The following is a 27507-nucleotide window of genomic DNA, read 5'->3' as shown; positions in this document are numbered from 1 at the left end:
AAGTACACGCAACTGATAGAGAATATATTGGTCATTGATTTCACATGTCACGAAGTGTCCATCTCTTCGGTACTTGGATTCTCCTGCCTTACACCGTGAAGAAAATCTCTTCTTCATCCCATTATTTCAAATATCACAATTTCGATTCTCCCATTGATCTTTATTGTTTCTATGCTACCACCAAGTCTTTCTATATATTCCTTCATTTCGAAGAAAATAATATGATTTTATAGGTATTGTGTTTCTTTTACTTTTTGTTATTCCCAAATCGAATACTTTTCACATAGAGTGACATAGCTTGCCAACTCTGTATTACCTCGCTCTAAAGTTTTATTGTAATAAATCATATTGCAGAATTTCAGGATGAACACTATCTAATAAAATTATCTTTTCTCTCTTTCCCTTTCAAACAAAATTTGTTTGAAAGTAGACACATAATAGTAACACATATTTCCACACGCCTTATATCACTTTGTTAAGCAGGCTTGATAAATATAGTTATTCATGTCTTCAATGAAGGACATACTAAATTGTAGAAAATTCAGGATGACCTCTTTTCAATCCAAAATTTTTATTCCTCTCTTCCCACAGATATTTCTCTCTCAAATAAATTTTATTAGAAACTAGATTCAGAATGGAAGTCTAAAAACTTAGTGTGAGCTATAAAACATTATGTTAAGAGTAGAAATAAAATCCTTACTTTCAAGTCATGGAAATAATTTTCGTTGTAGAAAACAACACTTGTGCACCCTTAAATAAATTGATCATATCTTTCAAACCACAAGGAATTTCTTAATGAAACTTTTTTTGTTTGAAAGTAGACTCAATTTTATGGGTCATAATAAAATTTTAGCAAGAAATAAAATAATATCATTTGTAAGAAAAATCACGGAACTCAGTAGACAGTTCCTCGATTTTGCAGGGTCAGAACTGATACCTTTCATTGATGAGTCCATAACTTTCAATTCCCTTAGGATCTCCCACTAAAATTTTGTAGGTAGATCCTACTCTCAAAGACGCACAATATTACTGAAGTATGTAATAGAACAATACATTATTATCTTTTTCATATCACTACTCTAAAATAGCCTAAAATGGCCATTATGCAGAGTGCCTTTTCGGTGTTTGAATATTCTTATAATTCATAACTGGGGGTGTATTATTTGACCACAAAGGTCATTAGCTTTCATATATCTAATTCCCAAGTTTGACCTCGACTCAGTAAAGAGAAAAGATAACTAATAACATCAAATATTAATAGCTCTGATACCATTGAAATAAAGACTAATGCGATCTTGTTGAGAAGTATTTTTTTTTTATTTTTCTTCTTTTCACCCATTTTTTTTTCTTTTTATTTTCTTTTGGCAAAGATCACTTACAAGTAGTCTTATTACAATAATTCTTGCTTCAAAGAAAATAAAACTAACAAATCCAATATCTTAAAAACCTTGATGTCATTGCACCAATTTTCTTTAAACACAGAAAATATCCACAATTCTTATGCTTGGGAATATAAAATCAATATAATTAAATATAGCAAGAAAAAAAAAAAAAAAAAGTGTTGGAGATTACCTTAACCGGGCTTATTACACCCCACACCGAGTCACCAACATCCGATGACACGAGATCAACGGTTTAGCTTCAATCTCGAACCAGGAAAACAAATTTCGGCCAAATTGAGTATTCACCTTTAAATCTCTACAAACTCTAACCTTCGAAATTTTCTTGGCTTACCCTTAATTTCTCAAGCCTTAGTATTTTTAAATCATGAGAGAAAAAGTGAGAGACCTAAGGTTGGGGCATGCCCCTCTAAAGGCTTAGGAGAGATAAAGTTAAAGAGAGAAAGTTGGAGAAAGAGACCAAGAGGAGAGAGAGCGGGGCGTGCCCGTATGAGAGAGAGAGGAGAGAGAGTTGTGGGAGAGAAAGAAGTATAGAGAATAGGGAGAGCGTGCCCCCTTATTTATAAAAAAAATTAGGTTTAGGGTTTCTCACAGTTTGCCTCTTTCTTGAGGTTAAATATGAACTATTGATCAATGTGACGTGTGGGGTGAGAGCTATGAGCCATCCATTCTATAAATGGGCCATCAACATTATGGAAGGTGCTCGGACTATTATCCCCCTTTCTTTAAACCATTTTCCCAGCAATATATTTAAATGAATTGAATATTATTTAAATATTATTTATTCTATAAAATAATATATTTTTTCCCATTCTATTCAAAGATATGTCCAATCAAGATATGCTTTCAATATCTAAGATAAGATGTGGTTAATCTTTTCCATATCTAATATTAGATCACATGCCACAAGATATCTTTCCTAAATTTGAATAACTTGATAACAAAGCAAACAACCAAGAGGTGGGGTGTGCCACCCATGTGTGGCACATGTGGGCCCCACCCACATGGTACATGGTGAGCCCATGTGCACTATGGGCCCCTATGATATTTAACAAATTAATTTTTAAAATATTATTTAAATTTTATACTTTTGTAAAATCAATAACTTTATTTTTATAAGTAAAAACATTATAAATAAAATATCAAAAGACTCATAAAAATTCAAATAATAATTTGAAAACAATTTTTATCATAAAACAAACATAATTAAATTAATATGATGAGAAATGGATCCATATGATTTAGGAATTGAATTATCAATCATGGGGCACTCCACCTTCAACTGTGGACTACGGATCACACTTGCTTTATCAGACCGACCCAGTATTTTTCATGACCCACAGTCCAAACAAGTGCTCATTAGTGGGTCACCAAAGTCTGGCCTATGAGCTAAAAAGTCGCAATTCCAGTTTGTGGATTTCAGCTCCCTAGAGACGAGTCAAGGTCACCAAGATCTCATGCGACCACAATTCTATGGCGCATAAGGGTATCTCTCTCACATGCATATGCTTCACCCTAAAAGGTAGATATATGGCTTTCTCGAACGATTTATCGATATGCATGTTATGTGATGGATCATGGATGAGGTTTTGGCCCCTGTCACTGTAGGCCCACCATCACACAGTCCCCCGGCTCATTCATCTAGGCAGAAGCTCCGACCTCATCAAGGGATAACTGAGAACCCTTCTCGGTTTGTTATCTATGCTCAGATACCTTGGGTTTTCCAACCGACTGGCATAGATCGTCAAACACAGTCTGGTATCAGTAAACATCGTTTGTTTAGTATGGTCTATAAGGGACCACACTCCCACTGGGTTCATGTTCCACTATATAATTTCATTTTACACGCACTCATAAGACCTTTAAAGGTCATAGAAACCCAACATCTCCATCATCTACTCAAATATGATGATTGAAACTTGGGTTACATATAATATATATGTCGGTGGGGTCACATAGAAAGCCCTTCCTTTAAAGAGACACCTGTACCCCTTTGTTTCCCATCCATTCAGCCATACAAATACTTGGTGTATAAAAGCATTGTGTGTGATAGTCAAAAGTAAACCATTGGGAAGTGGAAGATATTTTGAGTTTGGGACCACTTCATGGATCCTAATTCATTCCTTTTCCTAAATTATGTCATTTTCTATGCCAAACCATCAAGATATCGGATCCCCCAACCACGATTTACCGAACTAGATGATTGGTGACGAATCCGAGTGTGACTTTTCGAAAGTTATAAATTTGGTTTCTCTTAGATGACCGAAAACCTTGAATAAGGATCGTTAAAATCTGAAAAATTTAACATTTTCAGTTATTGAAATAACGAAAATGTTATTAATTTGGTTCTTCAACCATCATTTTTTAAAAAAATGTTGTGAAAGGGAAAAAAATGGGTACAAATACTCTAAAAAATCAAATTAGAGACTACCTCAAAAATTTCACTAAAAGAGGTTGTTTTGATGCTCAAATATCTTCATATTGATCATCTCAATATCAAGATGCATGAACATGAGAAAAAAATGGATTGCAAATTTTGAAAATAATGTATTTTGTAACGTATTTTTGGGCCGTCAATTTTCAAGATTTCCAATTTTTCATATATATGTCGATCTATAGTATTTTTGAAACTTTAAACTTTAAAAATAAATATGAAAATATATTTTAAGGCTGTCACAAAGATTTCCAATATTAAAACCACATTTCTCGACACTATTTGAAGGTCGGCTCTAATTTGATTGTTTAGAGCCTAGGCTCTATACAAACCGTATCCTTTTTGTAATAACGTTAAAAATAACAGATATATACCATCTCATATATAGATTATAACATGTAAATAATACATAATGGAAAATTGTTTCACGTGGGTTGGCCCGCATGTCTACATATGCGATTTAAAAAGTGTAAAGCATCCATTTTAAAGATGAATGCAAATATGTGTTCTATCTAAAAACAAGGGAAACTAACGGTCCAAATATTTTCTTACTGGAATTATTATTTTTAGTTTTTTAAATTTATTTATTTTTTCATATTCATGATCTTCATGTTAGAGATTACATGTCCTTAAAAATTAAATATTAAAATCTATCTAAAAAATAAATTTATTAAGAAGCCCATATTTCTACATATGTGGGCTTAATTGCATAAAAACCGGGTCCATACATAATTAAATGGGTAAATTCAGTTTGCTTGGGGATTGGCCGGATCAATATGGAACAAACCCAACAACGTATGGGGTACGCAATAGACTTGAACGGAGTGGAGGAGCCCACTTTTTGAATTTGTCTCAGCCATTTGTACGCAAATAGATAAGGAAAAAGTTTATATAAGGTTGCAACTTTATAATGTAGAGCAACAGATACACCTAACAAATCTATCGGTAAAGGTAGTTTTAATGTTGAAAAACTTTTTGATTGATCATCTCGACATTGAGATATATGGCCATGACAAATAAAAAGATTTTAAGTATCAGAAATAGTGCATTTTACAACATATTATCTACACTCCATTTTCAAGATTTTCATATGTTTATAGATCTACTAGATTTTAACTATTTTTAAAATTTAAAATTTTATAATTAGATATAAAAATAGATTTTGAGATAATCCTAAGAACATTTTACATCTAAATTATATTCTAAGAAAAAATTTGAAGGCGCACCTTACCTCTACAACTACGGATGCATCCGTTTGCCAGCTGTACCTAATAGATGAACCAAAGGAAAAGGTTTATATCAAGTGTCAACCTTATATTGTACAAGTAAGGTGCACCTAAAAAATCCACTAGAGAAGGTTGTTCCTATGCTAGAAAACCTTTAAATTAGTTCATCTTGATCTCGAGATTCATAGACATGAAAACAAAAAAAACATGGATTTCTAGCTCTCAACATAGTTCATCTTCTAACACATGGTCTATGAAAGAAAGACTTACGTGATCTTTTGCTGGAGAAATACAATTTTTTTTTTAATAATAATCACCTCTTATAATTTTGGCAACAAGATCACTCACAGTTGATCTTATTACAAACAATAGAAATTTCAAAAATAAATAACACATTAATAAAATAAATCTCAACTACTTGATGCCATTCATACAACCTAATACCGTGCTTGAGAATATAAAATAAAAGAATTCAACAAATAAAAGAAAAGATGCCAGAGATTACCTCTACCGGGCTTTTTACACCTTGCACTGAGTCACTATATCCAATGGCGTGAGATCTGTGGTCTAGCTTCAATCTCAAACCGAGTTAGCTGATTTTGGCTAAACTAGGTAACCACCCCTTAAAATCTCAACTAAAACTTTAACCCCCAAAATTAACTTAGATCTAGAGAGGAGAGAGAGTACCACCTAAAATTTGGAGAGAGAAAATTAGAGAGAGAAAGATGGAGGAGAGAGAGTGGGGCATGCCCCTTTAGTAGAGAGAGAGGTGAGAGAGAGAAGAGAGGTTGTGTGCATAGAGATTGGGGAAGAACACTCATATTTGTTGTGTATATTTAAGTTTTCTTAGGGTTTTTTCATAGTTTGTCTCTTTCACAAGATTGAATCTAGACCGTTGATCAATGTGACTTGTTGGGTGAGAGATCTGAGTCATTCATTCCGTAGATGGGCTATCAACATTATGAAAGGCGCTTGAACTATTATCCCCCTTTTCCTTAAACCATTTTCCCATCAATATATTTAAATAAAATAAATATCATGTATTCCATAAAATTGCATAATCGATGTCACATATTCCATAAGGATAGGTCAAACATTATCAAGTAAATAAATACTACCAAATATAAATAAGATAAGATCAATATTTAATATCTATTCAAATTGATCATATATCTTTCAAACAAACTTGCTATGAAACAAATAAAGTCATGGTCAATATTTCCCTTCTAAGATTTGACCACATGCCACAAATCAAACTTACCTTATCTTAAAAACTTGAACATAAAGCAAACAAGAGAGAGGGTGGGGTGTGTCACCCTTTTGTGGCACATGTGGGCCCCCATCCATATGCCACATGGTGGGCGCATGTGCACTTTAGGCCCCCATGGAATATTTTATAAAAGTATATTATTTTAAAATTGAATAAAACAATTTAAAATATATATTTGAATTTTTATAACTTTATACGAACAATAACTGTATTTTTATAAGTCCAAAAATCACAAATAAAGTATTAAGAGATTCATAAAAATTCAACTAATAAAATTAAAATCATTTTAATAATAAAATGAACACAATTAAATTAATATGATGAGAGAATGATCCACATGATTTTAGGAATCCAATCTGTAATAATGAGGTACTCCACCTTCAACTGTGGACTACAGACCATGCTACCTTTATCGAACCTACCCAGTGTTTCCCATGACCCACAGTCCAAGTAGGGGCTCATTAGCGGGTCACTAAAGTCAGGTCGATGAATCAAAAGGTCGCAATCCCAGTCTGTAGATTACAGGTCCTCCTTTAGAGACAAGTCAAGGTCACCACGACCTGATGCGACCACAGCTCTATGATGTGTAGGGGTATCTCTCGCACATGTATACGCTTCACCCAAAGGTGGATATCTGGCTTTCCCGAATGGTCTATCAATATGCATGCCGTGTGATGGAATATGGATGAGGTTTTGACACCCGTCTCAGTAGGCCTACCATCACACACGAGGGTATCATAGTCTATCGGCTCTCTCATTTAGGCATAAGCTCCGACCTCATCAAGGGTTAACCCAAAACTCTTATCGGTTAATTCTTTATGCCCAGGTACCTAGGGTTTTTCAACCGTCTGGCCTAGATCGATAAACACAATCCAGTTTAAGCAAACATCATTTGCTTAGTATGATCCTTGAGGGACCACGCTCCCACTGAGTTTATATTTTACTATGATGAAAGTATTTTACACACTCATGAGGCCTTTAAAGGCTACATAAACCCAACAATCTAGACCGTCCATTTTCATGATTTTCAAGTGTATATAGATATGCTTGATCGTCTTGATTTCTGAAATTTTAAATTTCATAATTAAGGGAAACAATAGATTTTTTATATCATTGCAAGGCTTTGCGACACCGAAACTATATTTTCATTGCATCATTTATGTTTTCCAAAGGACTTTTTGTAGATTTTATAATTTCCTCGAAAGGAGACAAAAATGGTTGCCTAGTGCCTCTCTCTCTCTCTCTCTCTCTCTCTCTCTCTCTCTCTCTCTCTCTCTCTCTCTGTGATCTTCAGGAAGTGTGCATCTTTCAACATGGAAATCAATGAGAATTACTTTTCACGCGAGTGTCTTGATTTCCAACCCTTCATTCACGAATACGAATCTCAGTTTTGGTCATTTCCTGTAAATTTCACTGAAACTGTAATCACTCTTCCCCTTATAAGAACCAAGGGGATAGCTTCTGAACCAATCCAAATTGAAGTCGATTACTACACACATCATGGCTTACTGCAACTTTCCATCTTCCATTGTCTCCCCTTTCTCACTGTTGATCCTCTTGCTGCTCACTCTCTTTGCACATTCCTCCGTTTATTCTTTGCCATTGTGCCATGAGCATGAGAGGGCGGCTCTTCTGAAATTCAGAGCTTCTCTCATCCACCCAAGTGAAACTTCGAAGGGGGTTGAATTTTTGGAGTCATGGAAAGGGCTCAATTGTTGTCATTGGGAGCGAGGTAAGTTCCACTACACCAATTCTCATGTCTTGAGTCTATATTTATCTGGCATTAGAGGGGATGATGCTAAGTTAGGCAGAGTGTATCTGAACGCCACCTCCTTAACTCGACTGCAGCAGCTGAGCTTTTTGGGGTTGAGTTTTAACAATTTAGGTGGTGAGCTACCATTTAAAGGTAGATTAATGTCTTCTTCTAATTTATTTAAAAGAGAGCTTTGTGAGTGCCCATATAATTTTACCTGCCCCTCCACGGAGTTACTGAGTTCTTTTTCACTCATTTAATTTATATGGTTATTTGATTGCAGAACTCTCAAAATTGAGGAACTTGAACTTTTTATATTTGGATTCCAATGACTTTGAGGGGCCAATTCCTGAGGAGGTAGGCCTACTTACTTCACTCCATGAACTGTGGTTGGAAGACTGTAGGCTCCAAGGAAGCATACCTTCAGCTTTGGACAACTTGCACCATCTCAAGGAACTCAGTTTGGGTGGTAACCAACTTGATGGGAGCATCCCTCCGTCTCTGTGCGCCCTCCCTGCCATTTTTGGAAAAACTTTGTCTGAAGGATAATGAAATAAAAGGGGCCATACCCTCTTGCTTGGGCAACCTCTCTGTTCTTTCCGGTCTCAACCTTAACCGAAATCACCTAGGGGGTTCCATCCCTCATGAGCTACATAATCTCCAGTCCTTGGCAGTGTTGGATCTCAGTCATAATGATTTATGGGGTAATTTCTCCTTCTCTACTTTCTCAAACCTATCTGAACTCGTCGAAGTTGCCCTTTCTTATAACCCAAAGCTGACAATATTGCCGTCGAATCACACTCTTTTTCAGCTTAGCTTCCTCTATATGTCTCCATGCAATGTAAGCAAGTTTTATACGAGCATTCCAAGCTTTCTCTCCACACAATACATATTAGAATTTGCTGATTTCTCCAACAACAACATTCAGTGGCGTATTCCCCCTCGTTTACTTCAATTCACAGTAGCACTAGATTAGAGTGGGAATTTTTTCTCGGGGGCCCTTGTTTTACCCAACACATCTTCTAGTCTTATATCTTTGGACATATCAAACAATCAACTCAGTGGGGAACTACCAACAAACTTCTCTTGTTTTCCAAGTCTCAAAGTATTGAAAATCTCTAATAGTTCTCTTTATGGGAACATTGCTAATTATATCAACAACCCCAAGCAATTGACCGTGTTAGGTTTATCTGCAAATGATATAACAGGTAATTTGCCCTCCTCAACTTACGATTTTGAAGTCCTGAACTTATCGAACAACAAAATCACTGGAAGACTACCCTGTAATCTAACTCGTGGAAATCAACTAAAATATTTAGGGTTGTCTGGAAACTACTAGGAGGGGCCCTTGATATCTGAATATTTTAACCTTTCCAGCTTAGAATCATTGCATCTTGATGGCAACACATTGAATGAAACTATTCCTGAAAATCTCGTATCGCGTAGTCCATCCCTGGTGATTCTAGACATTGCAAATAATAACACGTCAGGTGTCATTCCCAAACAGCTAAATAAACTTAGAAATTTGCAAGTACTAAACTTACGAGGTAATCACTTTAGGAGTGGAATTCTATTTAGTTTATGTCAATTGCAACACCTTGCCGTTCTCGACGTTGCTCAAAATAAACTTAATGGTCCCATACCAGCTTGCTTCTGTAATATTTCTTTATTATCTGGCAAGCCTGATACCCTTGGTATTCATGTATCTATTCGCATTAAGTACGGCATAAGATTCCCAATTATAGGAGAAGAGATCAATTTTGCCAAAGGACATGTACAGTTTCAGTGGGAAAGCCCTTGTATACATGACTCAGTTGGATTTGTCTTGCAACAAGTTGAGTGGCCCAATTCCACCAGAGATGGGGCGATTGAAAGCACTCGAGATGTTAAATCTCTCCAACAACCATCTAACTGGGCCAATCCCCAATTCCTTTGGAGAGTTATCAAGTCTCACAACTTTGGATCTTTCTCACAATGGGCTCTTTGGTCCATTACCTCCTCAACTGAGTAAACTCAGCCTTTTGTCCATCTTCTCCGTCGCAAATAACAATCTATCAGGTTGGATACCAAGTGGGACCCACTTTTGTACCTTCAATGAGACTTCTTTTAGTGGTAACCCTGGGCTGCATTCTCTCCAAGGAGTCGGATGTTCCACCACCGTATCACACAATGCTTCGAGCACATCAAATAATAACGAGGGAGGAGATACAGAGGAAGGATGGCTGGACAGAACTCCAATATTTTATGCTTGTGTTGTTTCGGGCTATACTACTGGTTTTTGGGGAACTGTTGTATTTCTCTTTGTGAATAGGAGATGGGGACTCACTTGTGTGAGAGCCATGGATAAAATATTCATCTACATCTTTCCTTCTCAATACAAGCAAATACTTGCATAATTCAAGCATTATTTCACACAAGAAAGTTCTCTTTTGTAGGGTTAATACCATTATGCAGTTATGGTTTTTGTAAAAGTGAACGAGCAATCCATGTTTTCTAATGTTGTTATCCTTGTGCAAGGGCTATACTAATCTTCTCTGTATTGTTCCAATTTTATTGGATGTATTCGAAGAGACAATCCATGTTTTCTAATTTGGGATGTGAGTGAAAGTTGATTCAAGGACATATTATATGCATGCGTAGATGTTTTTTGGCAACAAAAATCGACCACCGACTAGGTAACTCGAGTGAGTCCTGGCGTACTTGTATGAGTCCATGGCGAGCTCAAAAGTGGCTAAAAAACGTTTTAATAGTAAGGAAAAATATTGAAAAATCTATAGAGACCAGGAAAAAAACAAAAGCCAGAATGTGAAATGTACAAGGAAGATGAGAAGAGATTTTCAGAAAGTAAAAAAAATGAAAAAATATATTTTAAAGGTTACTTTCTCAAAAAAATATAAAAAAATGAAAAAATATAGAACCCTAAAAAATCTAATGAAAACTACATGTAAGTCAGTATAGAAATACAAGTCGGTTAGTATATAATTTAGGTGGCCTAGAGTTTCGAAGGACATGGGCAAAGAAACTTGCAATACCTGACTTACTCGGGTAAGTCTGAGTTCGGGTGGAATCACACGAGTAGATAAATATTGGTGCGTACTATGAAACTCTTTATTTTTAACTTTTTTTTTTTTGATAGAATCTAATTTTTCTTTTACTATGTGAATGTAATAATATTAATCTTTAAGGGGTTAACAGTAATCAAATCATGCAAAACATAACTGAAATTATGCATTAACCTCAATATGTTTATCAATTGTTGCTTTAATTTAATTTACTATTAGAAGATGGTCTTCAAAACAAGTTGATTTCTTGATTTGAAGGCCATAAATATCTGAGAAATTGGATCCAATTAATATGATATATGCTCATCAAAATACTTTGTAATAAGCCTACTAGAAGCCACCAATAGATAAAGTAAAGACCAATTACAATATCAGTGTCATGTTTAACACAAATTCTTTTACTTTTTTCACCAAATTATGTATATCTTATTCTTTTCATAACCAATTGGTGCATGTTCTCTGTTTATATTGCTCAGTAACCTAACTCTCAAATTTATTTCAGGACCGAAGTGTTGTTTCACTCTCAAATTTTAACTCACCTCGCGTGATGAGTGCACCAGGCCAAGTGGCCTAAAAAATCAGAAAAACATAAAAGAATATTAAATAACAAATACAAAAACAAAACTAAGGCAAAATAAAAAAATCTAAAAAATTAAAATATAAAACATAGATTTAGAAAAAAAATTAATTTATAGTCGGAGGCAGTTTAAAAGATACAAAAAGAAAAAAGAGAGAAAAAAATATAAACGATGCATTAATTAAAAAACTCACAAATCGTTGTAACAAAAAAATCAAATTACATATATATAATTTTATGCATTATTCCATATTTTTATATATTTTCATTTATTTATTTTTTAATTCAATTCTTTAAGTAAGGATGCCGCGAAGCTTTGAATCCTTGGATGAAAATATTAAAAATGTAATTTTAATAAGAACATATCAAAACCAGCATTTGACCTATCGAACTAATTCGATTTCCTGTTCTAGTGGACCATGGGTTTGGGAAAGTTGAATTCAATGCCATTTTTTATAGTTTCTTGCCCACTTTTTAAATGATTTTATACTTTTCTTTTTTTTTTTTATTCCAAAGGGAACTTTTTATTGCCAAATATTGTACCAATAAAATTGCTATGAAAAAGAAACTATATCATACTTTGGCTCTTTCGAAAAATAGAAAGATCAAATTTGTCGAAATTTTTTTTTTTTTTTTTTTTGATATTTTGGTATTTTTTTTTAATTTTGATGGCTCATTAAAATTTAAGTAAGATCTATTCATGTTGTCATGATGATTTATTAAATGTACATAATTTTGGGAACATAATGTATTTCAAACATAACATCTTTGTGTGATAGTCTCTTGAAAATGAAGTAAAATCGATTCTTTTTACAATATTTGAAAAATTGGCCAATATTTACCTAACTTTCGAGAGCTAAACAAACAAAATTTCATGAGAGTTTTATCAGTTGTATTCAACTAATATGGGAAACATCAAACTGTTTTCCCAACTTTCTATTGCTTTTACCTAAAGTGTTTCTGATTTTAAATGAATTTTTGATAATCTAATAAATCTTTAAATCTTTTATATTGAAAAAGAGGTCCCATATCTGTCGATTTGACCGGTTTTGATTGAACGAGTTCTTTTGCGGATTCAAACAGTGGTAGGATCTTGATAACAATGGGTTCATGTATTGCTCTTTCCCTCTTATATTTCTTTTGAGGCCCAATTGCTCCTCCCTCTCAAATGTATTCCAAGACCCAAGTGTTGTTCTCACTCAAATTTTAACTCGCCCCACCTGAGTAGTGCACCGGCCCCAATAGGTCCTAAAAAATAAGACAAAAAAAAACTGAAAAATAAGACAAATATTACATAAACAAAACTAACGGTATGTTTGATAAGCCCAAAATATACACATATTACGATATATTATAAGATTCTATTTTTTGCAAATTCAATTTGGTTAAAGTGGTGTTTGATTGGTCCAAAATAAATCTTATAAATTTTGAATGTCGCCCCAATATCAGTATCCTCACAAAAATTCGGACTTCAATTTTAAAAGATGCTGAAAAGCGTTAACTTGCAGGTTAGCATTTTTCCTTATGCGTGTGTTTTTAGTTTCTGCCCTCACGTTGAAAATTTTTCCTCTTAGCAGTATCTCTTCTTTTATATTAGAAAGCTTGTCCATTTTGGGAAAGTTTCCATACTTCTCCTACAACATAGAAGATCTATGCTTACCCTACCATCCAGCCGTCCAATTTTGATCAAGAGAGCCACTCACCGTTTGATCTTAGATCCGTCCTCTCAAAGTATTTTATTTTTAATTTTTTTTATATAGATTGTATGAATGAAATTTGGTACATGCAATCTTCTCATTGGGGCGTACCTATAAAAAATATTAAAAATAATTTTTCGATAACATATAATGACCAAAATACCTTTAAAAATTACAAGGGTATTTTGGTCATTTTATTTTATTGGAAATATTTTTTTTTTTATATTTTTTTGCCGATACGAGTTTAATAGAGGATTGAACATCCAAATAGTTTACAGAAAAAAACTTAAAAATAAAATAGTGTAGAGATATGACATTGTGAATGAGGCAATCTTAAGCCTCCATCCCAAATTGACGGTTGGATAAGAATAAGTATAAAACTTTTATGATGTAGGAGAAGCATTCATTTTTCTCTTGCACTTTCTCTTTCATGGCCAGAAACTAGAGCTCATCCAACATATCGGCATGTGCTCTCCCTCTCACTCTCTCTCTCTCTCAAATCTCTCTTTCTCCACCTTTCTTTGTATTCTTTGATTGAGTTTTTGTGAAGTTTTCTTATCCGTGCAAGGCCCCTTCCTTTTCGTGCTTGATTGCCTCATGTTTGTTTTGAAATTTTTGAGAGAGAGATGGGTTCTTCAATATTTCTGTTGACCTAGGTTAAATTGATTGGGTAATTTCAATTTTCTTCTTTTTCAATTGGGGCTTTCTTGTGGCCTTGAGATTTATGTGCTCCATTCGAGAGAACTTTTCAATATTGCTCGTTGAACCTGCAACAAAGGAGAAAGAAATTAGGGAATGGTTTTCTTTCATTCTATTTTGTATTTTAGCCTTAAAAAAACAATTCTACTTTTTTGGCCTTAAGAAAATAGGTAGGGGTTTTATTTTTATTCATGGATGGAAACCATTTTTTGAATCGTATTTAAGTTGCATATTTTGTTCAAGTTTTTGCTCTTTTTGGGATGATGATGTTAATTATGGGTTGAAACGTACACTAGAATTTTGAACTATGTAAGTTTTTGTTCAAAGTTCCGTCTGAATTTTGACCAGAATTTTGAGAAAGTTGTGCAAATTTTTCGATGACTTTACTAATAAAGAAATAAAAATATTGTTAAGTAATAGAGAAAGACTTTTGATAGATTTTAGTAAAAAAATTATTGAATTTTGGTTTGAGATCTGGTAAAGCTCTGATGAATATTGGTTATCAAAGGAGGCTTTAACATCTCAAGGGTTGTTTTGGGTCTTAGATCCCCAAGTGTTTTGGCTGACAAAAAAACCAATTTTGGAGTAAAGTATAGCAAAATTGTGAAGGTCAACCAAGTTATTTTTTGTATTTGGTTTTTGTGGCATACAGTAAAAAAACGAGTTACAAAATAATTGTTGCTTCTTATATATTCCATCATTTTTTGTTGTAGAGTTTCATGTATATCCTCTATTGCTCTGAATTCATATAAGAAGCTTTTTGGTTGAAGCTCTTAAACATTAACATGATCGTGGCAAACAATGTGATACTGGATGGACAAAAGAAGCTTGAAAAACTATTATGATCAAATTTAATAGTAACTTTAATATATCATTAACTGTCTAACAATTAAAGAGTCATTAGAACCAATTATTAAAATAATATAAGACAGTCAAGAAACTCTATGGACAAAGTGGCTTTGGGTGGAATGATGCATTGCAATTCCCGTTTGCTTTAGAACAAGTTTGCGAGGATTATATCAAAGTTAGTTTATTTTATATAAATTTATTCATTCTTGATTGTTTTTTTTTCTGTTACTCAACAATTTTTATAATGAACAACGAAGGCTATTGTGATATACAGGCAAACCCAGAAGCAAAACAATTTAGAAATAAGACTTTTACACTGTACGATAAATTGGCTGAGATATTCGAAGGTAGATTGTAATATGTGTTTGTATATGACTTGCTCTTATTATTATTTTATTTCCAATGGTTACAAAAAGACCCGAACTTTAATAGGTACTATTGCATAAGGAAAAGTTACATTGTCAACTATCCAATCAGAGCAAAGAGGGCAAGCTAGAAATAAATTTGAGGCTCCAGACTCCCCAACTGAATTCGTGTGACAATCACCTGATTTACATGATGAACCTGACATTAATGTAATGGATGAAGTTTCTCAAACTAACTTGGAACGAGCTACCACCATATCAACCACCCCTCACCATAAAAGGAAGAGTCGCTTGGGTGTTGACCATCATATTGCAAATGTCTTAGATAAGATAATAAAGCCATGCATCAACTGTGATCAAGAGAAAATGATGCAAGCTACTAAAGAAGATTATTCTTATGGCTCTTTCTTAGAGGAATTGCAAGAGTTACAAGAATTTGATGCAGTCGAGATGGTGGAATTAGTAGGAATTTTGAAGGATGAAAGCAATAGAGTTGCATTTAAGAAACTAAAAGGATTAATTTGTAAGTCTTGGTTACGCTAAAAAATTAGTAATAGTATTACCTAGTTGTTATTTTCTAGATGACATGACCATAATATTTTGAACACCATCAAACTTGGTTCAATTTTATTTACAATGATTTTGTGATTAGTTGAATTTGAAATTAGTTGGTTACATTTGTAATTGATTTGCTAGAAATTTTCAAAGTTATACTTGTTTTCTCCTCCTTGTTATTATACAATGATATAATTAGATTATTATAAGAAGGTCCCATGTTTATGAGATAATTTATTGATTAGGGTGAACTTAAGTTAGAATTGATAAATTGTAACCATGGACTACGAATCTAAAGAAGAAAGCCAACAAGGGTATATGCTAGTGGTTGTTGTTGTTGTTGCATGGTACCACATTGGAATAAGATTCCTTGTTGACCATCTTGTCTCCAAGGTACTAAAATTATGCAGGAGTTACTAAATGAACATCCTATCCGTTGTAAGGAGAATCTTCGCATGAAGCAACATGTCCTTAAGAATATTTGTCATACAGTACGAAGCGAAAATCTAATCCAAGATTCTAAGTATATAGTGTCGAGAAACAAGTGGGAATATTTCTATACACCATAGCTGATAACTCTGGCAATCAAATAATACAAGAACGATTTCAACACTCTGGTCAAATAACTAGTTGGTACTTTGGTCGCGTTCTTAAAGCTATGTGTACATCAGCACCTTGCTACTGTTTGGTAGTATAAGACCAATAGGCTAGAAATGCAATCTTTTTTAAAAACTTTCATTGTATAAAAACTCAAGGGTTTAAATGCATGAATATCTCAATACAAAACCATAATACATATATTCCAGCTTACAAACATAGTTTATGGACATTTGAATAGTAAAATTTAACCCTAACAGGACCATTACAAATCCCTTACTAAAAAGTACAATTAAACTGAATACAATATTCAAATATTCACATTATACGTCTCTACAATATATTGCATGACTTGCACTTGCAATTCCTTATTATATCAAAATTATATGATAATTTCAGCCTCATTCTTTATCCTCATAATATCTCATACACATCATACACTTGATCATAATAATTCAATAAGATTTCAATTCGCATAAATTATAATGCATAGCATTAAAGGCAATACCGCAAGATAAAAAAAAAAAAAAAACTCAATATTCATACAACATACTCAATTTAATCAATCATGAATCCATTTAATAACTGTAAATACATCAAATTAACACGTAAATATATATGGAGAAACCATGGTTCGAACCCCTTGTGCCCGGGCCATGAAAGGGCTTTTTGAGGACTTAATTTTGTCCCATTGTCTAAGGTATAGGTGATAACAATAACTCTAAGAGATCAATCCAATGGGAAGCAAATGATCACATTTATTTCACTTAATGAGGATCAAATCATGAGAGAGACATGTATCAAAATAGCCCTTCAAAGTTTGAGAGAGATACTACACAAAATAAAAAAATTATGGTGAAACTACACCATGTGGTCCATAAGGGACCACACGAACTTTTCAACATCAAAAAGGGATCTCAATGGACTATTTCTTACGCTCAAATATGATGAAATAAACATCTCATCGGTTGTATATTCTCAGTAAAAAATTTCAAAAATATAAGATCAAGAAATCAAGTTGAAACTACTCAAGATCATGGAGTAAACAAGCTAGTCTACACATACTATGTGTATGGACTACACTATTGTGTTGGGACTTTTCAAATATCAAGTTTTCATGACCAAAAGTGAGAAAGCTACTATAAATTAAGAATTACAGCAAGCTTTGATAATATAAATGAGGTAGGAATTAAAAATATGAGAAGAAAAATCAATACCTTAATGAAACAATAGTATGGGCTTGATCATATAAATGATGGACTACTTCATGGAAGGGTTTCAAATGAAAACTCAAGGAAGAAGATAGTCTCATGGGTGACCACAATTTTTCAAGGGCTCTCACTCTCTCTCTTTTTGAAGTGAATACTCAAATTAGGATAATAATTGATCCCATAAATTACTTTTATACTTAGATCATAAAGATAGATTTGATCTTGATACTTGATGCCTTAGATCAATAGCACATGAGAGGCCTTTATCCAAGCCATTCATCCATATCTTATCACCAAGATCAATGGAAAAGCTTTTGATACCCTTCGCTCCTCAAAACCTGGATTTATAGTCATTTTACCTTGAAGGCCTTAGTTCCATGTTTTATTTCCCTTTAAGTTCAAACGCATGTTTACACCGATGCCCATGGTTTTTGAATAATTTGTGAGAGTCAATAAAATACAAAGACATGAACATAAAGGTAATATGGGATATCTACACATGTGAATAAAATATCTTATGACCACACCAATAGGATTTTAGCAACACTAAAGTTTCACATGGGTCAAGCTCATAAGGTAGTGTTACATAAGATATACTCACATGTTACAAAATCATATGTAGATAATAATATAAATTAAATTAATTCTCAAAATCCTATGACTTCACACATGCCAAAAATGACACATATGAGCTAAAAAAAAAATATGTGACTTAAATCAAACTTAAGTCATAACAATATATAACCCTTTAAATAACAAGATAATCATGTTATATCATAATACCAACAAAAAAATTAATGACAAATAGGTCCCTACATGGATATAACGTCAGCATGATGTCATCAATGAGTGGGGAGGTGGAGGTACCACGTGGCATCCCTATGGCCACTTGGGATCCATGTGGAGTCCCCATAGGATGTCCTTGTTTGGTATTTACATCAAACAAATTTGAAAATCACATTTTTATTGTTTAAAAAATTTGAAAATTTTTTCAAAAATCTAAAATTTTCTCTGAATGATTTCTCAACATTATTACATAATTTCCCATCAATATAAAATCTTTTCTCATCAATTTTAGATTAATTTGGGCCAAAGGTAAATGAGATCTTTAGACTTATAACACTAGTCGGAGTCTTCCATTGGGCTAACTTGAATGACGTTCTATCGGTGTCTCAAGCCGACCCAATAGACTTATGCTCCACAGTTTATAGCAGGGACACATAATTAGTCACATCAAAGTCGCTGAGCCAATGCTTTTCGTCACTGAGGGAACAATGGATTACTGATGCACCCCTGTGGGACATGTTCCTATTCAAATACAAGGGTCCTCTCAAAGCACATGTGCACTAGCTCTTCTAAGTCAAATAATACTTTAGAAGAGTGGCTTCCCCATACGATTGTGGGTGCACATAACATGAAATGGTCATGTGTCGGATACAGGCTCATGTCCCATGAGCTGACCATTCCATACAGGGCGAATACTCTTTCAAATACTCGGGTTATATTATTCTTGAATGGATTCTCTAAGCCTTGGCTTATTACAGCAACTATGAGGCATTCTAATCAATATATTCCTAACTGTGAGGTGACCCTCACACCTCCCCGAGAGTTCACACTCTCAAAGCCTCCAATACTCGAGGTATATGAATCTGGTCCCCAGTGCGCTAAGCACCCAGATTCAGTCTCTCTCTAACTCCCACTGAGCGTAAGACTATTGGCTTTAAGGCCTTGAAAGACCATATAGCCAACAACTACATCTGCCTCTCATTAAGAAATACTCCTCGAGAGATCCGTTATAGTGATAATTACTTCATCTTCTTCAATGTAGAATTTATGTAACATTATTTTCAAAATTATATTTATTATTATTAGCATCTCACCAAATTTTTATCTTTTGAAGGATTGTATTGAAGCAATTGATGGAATTCACAACCCTGTGACAATCGATACTGAAAACCAAGCCCCATATCGCAATCGGAAACTGTTTCTTTCCCAGAACATTGTGGAAGCATGTTCATTCAATCTTTTATTCACATATGTTTGTAAGGTGGGAGGGCTCTGTTGCTGATTCTACAGTTCTCCAAGCAGCTTTACAAAATGGATTCCATGTACTCTAAGGTACTTCTAACTCATGACTTAATTAATAATACTTTTGTAAATATGCCACTGATAATTTAGATGTTTTCAAATAAGTTAGATAAATACTACCTAGTCGATGCAAGTTATGCGAATACCCTAAATTTTATTGTCCCATATTGTGGAGTCCATTACCACCTCAAAGAATATGGGCGTGGACAAAATGCTCCACAAGACTGCATGGAGTTAGACAATTTGAGACATTATTGTCTAAGAAATACTATAGAGCGTACATTTGGTGTACTTAAAAAGCGCTTTGTTATGCTTTCAAGGCCACCTACGTACCCAATTAAAAAACAAGTTTAGTTATTGTAATGTGTTTCGTACATAAATTTATTTGAATACATTCTGGAGGTGATGACTGGCTTTATGAGGAATATGACAAGGAAAATCAAGATCGAGCTCATCGACCAGAAGATTTTGAAGAAGAAAGTACAAGTAATCCACGTGATGCGGGTAGTCGATTACTAGATAGCATTGCACATTATATTGGTTGGTTGGTTGGTTAAATAAATAAGTTTAGTTATTGTAATGTGTCTCTATATTGATTTTCCAATTGAGCAAGTTTCTTTATGGAATGCCAATAAGCTTTCAATTCAAAACATGGTCTCCCTCTATCTCTCTCACGTAATCTTAATATCTTATGCCTAATAAAGGATGGATGTCACCGATGATCTTTCTCTCTTTCTGTGTTGCGATGTGCTTCTTTAAATTATTAGTTTTTAAGCATATTTTTTATGAAGAGTACCTATATTTAATATCGAAAAAAAATACAAGTTTGTCAAATATGTGCTTAATGAAAAACTTCAATTTATTGTGATTGTGTCTTCCAAACAGTCAAATATCTTAAGTCTTAGAAGATTCTAAAATGCAGGTAGATAGTCAAACATGCACAAAAAGATACATATGAGGATAATTAATATATGAAAAACAAGCAACGTTTTTATTTAGATTTTCAAAAATTTAAATATTCTAAACCTATTTTTGTCAAACGGGCTTTACATGGAATATATATATATATATATATATATAAAGATTTGATGAGCCGGCTCGCGTATGGGGCTTCGTACGACAACAGTTGAGATGGTTTTTCCCGATCGTCTTCATTTTAAATCCCAAAGCTCTATATTACAGCATTGAAAAGATGTGGCACCAGAGAGCAGCGTCCCGTCTCGCCCTCTCGCGCGATGGGAACTCTCTCCTTCCATCTCCCTCGCACCTCTCTCTCTCTCCATCTCCCGCCCACCTCTATCTCAAACCCTATGGCTGGCCCCTCTCTCTCAAACCCTCTGGCTGCCCCTCTCTCTCAAACTCTCTAAAACTCGCCCCTCTTTCAATCTCTCCCCTGCCTACCCTTCTCAGCCCCTCTATATACACCTCTCGTTGCCCATCCCTCTAATTTTGGGGTTTTGTTTGTTTTGGGTTTTGGTGGTCGGGTACAGTTACAAAGCCAACTGATGATGTCCCAACAGCCCAGAAGCTCGAAACCGCAATGGCAAGAATTCTGGGTAATCTCTCGTTGCCCATCTCTCTCAATCTCCCTCTATGCCCCCCTCCCCCCCCCTAAAACGCAAAATTTCTGAAATTCTATATGCTCTATTGTTGTTGCAAAGGCGATTGGAACAATCTTCGGTGGATTTGAGGTACGCTATTTTAAGGATATTTTCGAATCTGCTTAAATGCTTTCTTTTTATTCTTTGTTTTTTCTAGGATATTGATTTTTACATGTGATATGAATTCCTTGTTTTGGGTTTTGGGGTTTTTGTTGTTTTAATTTGGTTTTGGGGGTTTTGGTTGTCTCTGTGTATAAGCTTTGCTAAAATTATTTTGCTACTCTTTGATTCAGAGCTCTTATATTGTTTCTTTTTTTGATAGCTGGTTTGGGTCTCATTTGCTTAGCATGTACTTAAATTTGAGTAGAAATTTTATCTCCATTAGATAATAGTTAGATTCCATTGTCTGCACAGAACTATAATGTAAAGCTTCTGATTTTGGCCTAGCTTCATGGGGTTTTTCTGAAAATGCAATCCTGTTTATTGCTAAAATATGAATGTACTTATCGTTGTGACTTAGAATGCATCATAGTTATAGAATGGCATGTAATCAGATCAAAATACTAACTGCATTTCTCTTCTCTATTTTTTTTTCTAATCTTGTTTTTCCTAATTGTGTCCCTGCATTTACTGTACCATCACTTTTGTAGAGCCTAGTCTTTGATCCGGTGCCTTGATTCTTTTATTTATGAATTTAGAACATCCATAATGAGTACATACATAGGTGACGTTTCTTTTTATCATCGTTACTTTTAACCAGATTTAATCAGTCTTTTTATTAGTCAGAAAAGCATATACGCTTAATGAATTTGCAGGACATGACATTAGACAAGACTGAACTTATGCACATAACTTTTGATCTTGTGTTTCTTGAAAAGCCTACCCCAATTAGTCCTTCCTCCAACTATGCATTTTCCTCATCAATATGAACACATGCACCAGTATTCTACTGCAACCAAACATCATAAATTGAAATGGTGCCTCAATTGCTCATCTTTTTATCTATTACTACGCTAAAAAGGCAATTATAAGCTGTTGAAAGTGAATTAGATAGTCCAATAATATATCAAAAACTTTATAGAGTATTGACTCATCTTACTTTATTGTTTGTTTGGTTAAGAAGATTTTTAAAACTTCCATAGACAATTTAATATGGATATTCTTTTGTGATGTTTGTCTATATAGTGTTTTGATATAACGACTCAATTGATTTTTGCAGACGATATTTGCAAACCTCTACTTATGTGGTTAGGTTTTTTATGTACGGTCAGTTGAAAGATTTTTATGGACCGCACCATATCAGTCGATGTGACATCTTCCCCGTGCCCAATTGTAGACAGCACGAATGCCACCATTGAGACCATGGAGCAGGTTCCTCATCTTTCAAAAATGCGAGATGGGGAACTTGACTCATCAACCAATGGCCTACAAATAGAAGAACCATATGTAGGGATGAAGTTTGGTTATGAGAATGAGGCATATGAGTATTATAAGGAGTATGCATTAGCCAAAGGTTTTGGCACCCGTAAGGGGACTACCCACAATAAAGATGGTCAAAGGATTGATAGAGAGCTCAATTGTAATAAGGAAGGGTTTCGCCGAGAGAAAGATCGAGTAGGTGATGTAGTGATTGCTTCTTATTGCTTGCAAAATTTATTGACAACATGAATATGATTTTTGAAATACAGTGTGGTTTTGTGAATTAGGTTGAGTGCAACGAAGTGATCTGAAATTGGTGGAAAGCAACTGCCTGATGGCGAATATTGGAGCTGACAATGTTTTGGGCTACTCATGTGTGTTATAGAACATGAATATGAGTTGAAATACAGTGTGGTTTTGTGTGTTGCATTGGGTACAACACAGATCCATTGGGATTCTATTTTACTTGTACAGTTGTGTGTTGCATTTTGTATGCTGCTGAATTTTGTATGCTTACTGAATTTTGTATGTTCACAGATATCACTACCACTAATTTAGGCTTGCTGCTGAATTTTGTATGCTTGCAGCGTTTTGTATGTTCACAGATATCACTACCAATAATGTATGTATGTTCACGGATGTCACTACCACTAATGTATGCTAGCTGCTGAACTTTGTATGCTTGCTGAGTTTTGTATGTTCACAGATATCACTACCACTAATGTATGCTTGCTGCTGAATTTTGTATGCTTGCTGAGTTTTGTATGTTCACAGATATCACTACCACTAATATATGCTTGCTGCTGAATTTTGTATGCTTGCTGAGTTTTGTATGTTCACAGATACCACCACCACTTATATATGCTTGCTGCTGAATTTTGTATGCTTGCTGAATTTTGTATGTTCACAGATATCAATGCCACCAATGTATGCTTCCTGCTGAATTTTGTTATGTGTAATGCATTCAGTCCATCATCTCTTTCGTTATGTGATGCATCAGTCCATCGTCTCTTTCATTATGTGATGCATCAGTCCATCATCTCTTTCATCAGTTCATTATGTTATGCATTCAGTCCATCACTTGGTTGGCTTCAATTACATGAATTTTTTTATTGATTTTGGTAACTTGAACTCCATTGATAACCACTTAGGCATCCATCAACTCAATATTTCCTTCTTGTTGCATGTTGAAAAGGAAGGTCCTGAAGGGCTAAAGATTTTGGATCAATTGTTGATGATTGAAGAGTTTACTAATCCAATTCCTTGTGTAGAGCATTTTTTGGGCCCCTGGTGGGTTTTTATACAGGGCATCCATTTATAGGTTTGGTTATGTTTTGTAGATTATAAGTTTTGATCAAGTTATAGTCATTGAGTTGCAAATGATTGCTTGAATTGGAACTGAGCTCAAAATCCTTGTAATGGCAGTAACATTCATCGGCTTGGAATGCATATTATTGTGAATATATCTCCTATATATGTAGCTATTACTACAGTTGTGATTGAAGTAAGCATACGTAGCTATTAGCCCATTACTACAGTTGCAAATGATTTCAAAAGTTACAGTTTTTGAAGGCAAGCAACCCAATCGTTTAATATCTGAACTCTGTTTTCCCATCAAATTTGAGTTTGACCTTAAATTTCATGGGCAGAAACCAGGACAAAAATGAAAAGGCAAATTCTGAAATTAACTAAGAGAACCGGTCAGGTTTATGATTCAGGAGAATTGATTTTCATCTTCACATCATTAACTAAAAGCCCAAAAGCATATGATATGCAGCAGAGAGAAACCCAACGAATATGATATTAAAAAACAACCCCAAATGTATGATATTCATAAAAAAAAGGGAACAAAAATTATAAATAGAATACAAAGTCGGTCTAATCTCGAATGGCAAAGTATCACCAGGCATCCAGAGCAATCTGCACAATAAAATTGGAAGCGAGAGAGGGGGAGTTAATGCGTTAATTCAACAAAAGTAATTCAAACATAAATGCATTAGCTAAAGTATCAACAATTTGTTGCATACGCCCTAAAGTATCAACAATTTGTTGTTGAATGAGCATCGCTTTAAGCCTAACCATAATACACTTGCAATTTTTGTGACTGATTGGGAGCTTAATGTACTTGATATGCATTGTAAGTTGCACCATGGACATGTTTGCCATGGATATCCCCCAGCACTTGTGGAAATTGATGACATGTTGTGTAGTTCAATCTCGTTTTGCCCTTCTTATCTGAAACCCCAACAATGAAAGAGAGAAATGAGAGAAACCAAACACAACCAGAACTTGCATAGGAATATTGAAAAGGGCAAAAAGCAAATGAACCCAATACGTGATGTGGTAATATGATATTAACTGTTGATTCATCAGAGATAGAGAGAGACGAGAGAGAACTTGTATAACAATACATAAGGAAGGAATTAAAATTACATAAAAAACGCTGAAGAAAGCAAAAACAGGGCAGCCTAAATGAGACATATCAATACTTTATATCGAAAGAGAAGCCAAATTGCAAACCAAAAAGTTGCAGAAAAAATACCAAAAAGAAGAAAAAGAAAACATGTGAGAGGTGAACTTTCTCAAGAATCTCAACAACTTCTTGCTTCCAATGTAAGGTGACTTTTGGACACAAATGTAAATGAACAAAAAGTAAATCATCAAAAGTTTTCCACAATCTAATCATTCATACATATTAAAAAAAAGATAAAATCGTCTATTTTCACCAAAAAAACATTGCAATTTTATTCACTCACAGACCAAAGCAATGGACGACTCTATAGGCATTTGCCTTTGAAATTCAGATAAGCTATTCATGATATTCAATGCATATACTGAAATATTAAGCTTTCTGGCACTTCCCAATGGTAATCATTCATACATATTAAAAAAAGAATAAAATAAGTGCTTTGGAACCCACAATTCAAAGTTTAGGTAGGGACTCCATTTGTAAAATTAGTGCTTTGGCCATTAGAGAGTTTTCATCATCCTTACCTGCCTGTACATTCTATTTGTCTCCCTGAATAAACAAGGCGATGGGACTAAAATCTCAATATTACATCAAGTTGACTATGGTTATACGCAAATTTGTGCCATCTATGGAAGTGAAACTAACTCAGTGGATGCTAAGTCAGTTCATCGTCCACTCTTCAGCCTTATACCTTGGAGTTTGGTTTCAAGTTTTACAGAATTCTAATAATATATCGAGAATTATTATGTGAATCAATAACTATAGATGGCAACAATTCAATCTTGTCCAATGTCATGTCCTGCAAATTCATTAAGCGTATATACTTTTATGAGTAATAAAAGGGCTGATTAAATCTAGTTAAAAGTAACCATGATAAAAAAGAAATGTCACCTATGTATGTACTCATTGTGGATGTTCTAAATTCATAAATAAAAGAATCAAGATAAAGGATCAATGACTAGCCTCTACAAAAGTGATGTTACAGTAAATGCAGGGACACAGTTAGAAAAAGAATAGAGCAGCGGAATGCAGGAAGCACTTTGATCTGATTACAGGCCATTCTATAACTATGATGCATTCTAAGTCACAACAATAAGTACATTCATATTTTAGCAACAAACATGATTGCATTTTTAGTAAAACCTCATGAAGATAGGCCAAAATCAGAAGCTTTGCATTATAGTTCTGTGCAGACAATGGAATCTAACTATTATCCAATGGAGATAAAATTTCTACTCAAATTTAAATACATGCTAAGCAAATGAGACCCATACCAGCTATCAAAAAAAGAAACAATATAAGAGCTCTGAATCAAAGAATAGCAAAACAATTTTCCTATGCATAGAGCAAATGAAGCTTATGCACAGAGACAACCAAAACCCCTAAAACTAAAATTAAAACAACAAAAACCCCAAAACCCAAAACAAGAAATTCGCATCACATGTAAAAATCATTATCCTAAAAAAAAAACGGATTAAAAGAAAGCACCGAAGTAGATTAAAAAATATCCTTAAAAAAATAAAGAAATCGACTTTAGAAATCAAAATAAAACAGTAATGGGTAAGGCATAAAAGATAGCGTACCTCAAATCCACCGAAGATTGTCCCAATCTCCTTTGCAGCAGCAATGGAGCATATGGAATTTCAGAAATTTAGTGTTTTAGTTTTATTTCTAGGGAGAAAGGGGGGGCATAGAGGGAGATTGAGAGAGATAGGCAACTAGAGATTATCTAGAATTCTTGCAATTACGGTTTCGAGCTTCTGAGCTATTGGGACATCATCAGTTAGCTTTGTAACTGTACCTGACCACTAAAACCCAAAACAAACAAAACCCCAAAATGAGAGGGATGGGCAACGAGAGGTGTATAGAGAGGGGCTGAGATAGGTGGGGGAGAGATTGAAAGAGAGGGGCGAGTTTCAAGGAGTTAAGAGAGAGGGCCAGCTAGAGGGTTTGAGAAAGAGGGGCCAGCCCATAGGGTTTCAGAGAGAGGTGGGCGAGAGAGAGAGAGAGAGAGAGAGTTCCCATTGCCCAAGAGGGCGAGATGGGACGTCGTCGGAGAGACGGGACGTTCCTCTCTGTCGCCACATCTTTTCAATACTGTAGTGTAGGGCTATGGGACTTAAAATGAAGACGATCGGGAAAAACCATCTCAACCGTTGGCGTACGAAGCCTCATACGCCACCCAGCGTATCAAATCCTTTATTTATATATATATATATATAAACCATCTCAAC

At 34.5% G+C, this 27507-nt stretch overlaps 1 long non-coding RNA gene and 2 other non-coding genes across 8 annotated transcripts; 2 read left to right on the top strand and 1 right to left on the bottom strand.

Moving 5' to 3' along the window:
• The first annotated feature begins 7711 nt into the window (after positions 1-7711).
• Positions 7712-10588, top strand: LOC18423565 (receptor-like protein EIX2). The gene is made up of 3 exons (XR_016061456.1): positions 7712-8236; positions 8367-8586; positions 9423-10588. It is a non-coding gene; the product is annotated as a receptor-like protein EIX2 (transcript).
• On the bottom strand, positions 10555-10661 carry LOC148781023 (U6 spliceosomal RNA). Its single transcript, XR_016039817.1, has one exon. It is a non-coding gene; the product is annotated as a U6 spliceosomal RNA (small nuclear RNA).
• A 10212-nt stretch (positions 10662-20873) lies between these two features.
• On the top strand, positions 20874-24266 carry LOC105421455 (uncharacterized). 6 transcript variants are annotated; one of them, XR_016060720.1, is made up of 5 exons: positions 20964-21339; positions 21445-21474; positions 22604-22998; positions 23091-23236; positions 24003-24266. It is a non-coding gene; the product is annotated as an uncharacterized LOC105421455 (long non-coding RNA). The 6 variants fall into 6 exon arrangements; XR_016060722.1 differs by lacking the exon at positions 21445-21474 and having other exon boundaries at positions 20874-21339; positions 23091-23177; XR_016060719.1 differs by lacking the exon at positions 21445-21474 and having other exon boundaries at positions 20874-21339.
• The last annotated feature ends 3241 nt before the right edge of the window (positions 24267-27507 follow it).

The sequence above is a fragment of the Amborella trichopoda genome, chromosome 8 (genome assembly GCF_054954075.1).
Source record: "Amborella trichopoda isolate Santa Cruz 75 chromosome 8, AtrichopodaSantaCruz75HAP2 v2.0, whole genome shotgun sequence".
NCBI lineage: Eukaryota > Viridiplantae > Streptophyta > Magnoliopsida > Amborellales > Amborellaceae > Amborella > Amborella trichopoda.
Note: the sequence above shows the minus strand (reverse complement) of the source record. Positions and strands in the feature narration are given on the sequence as shown.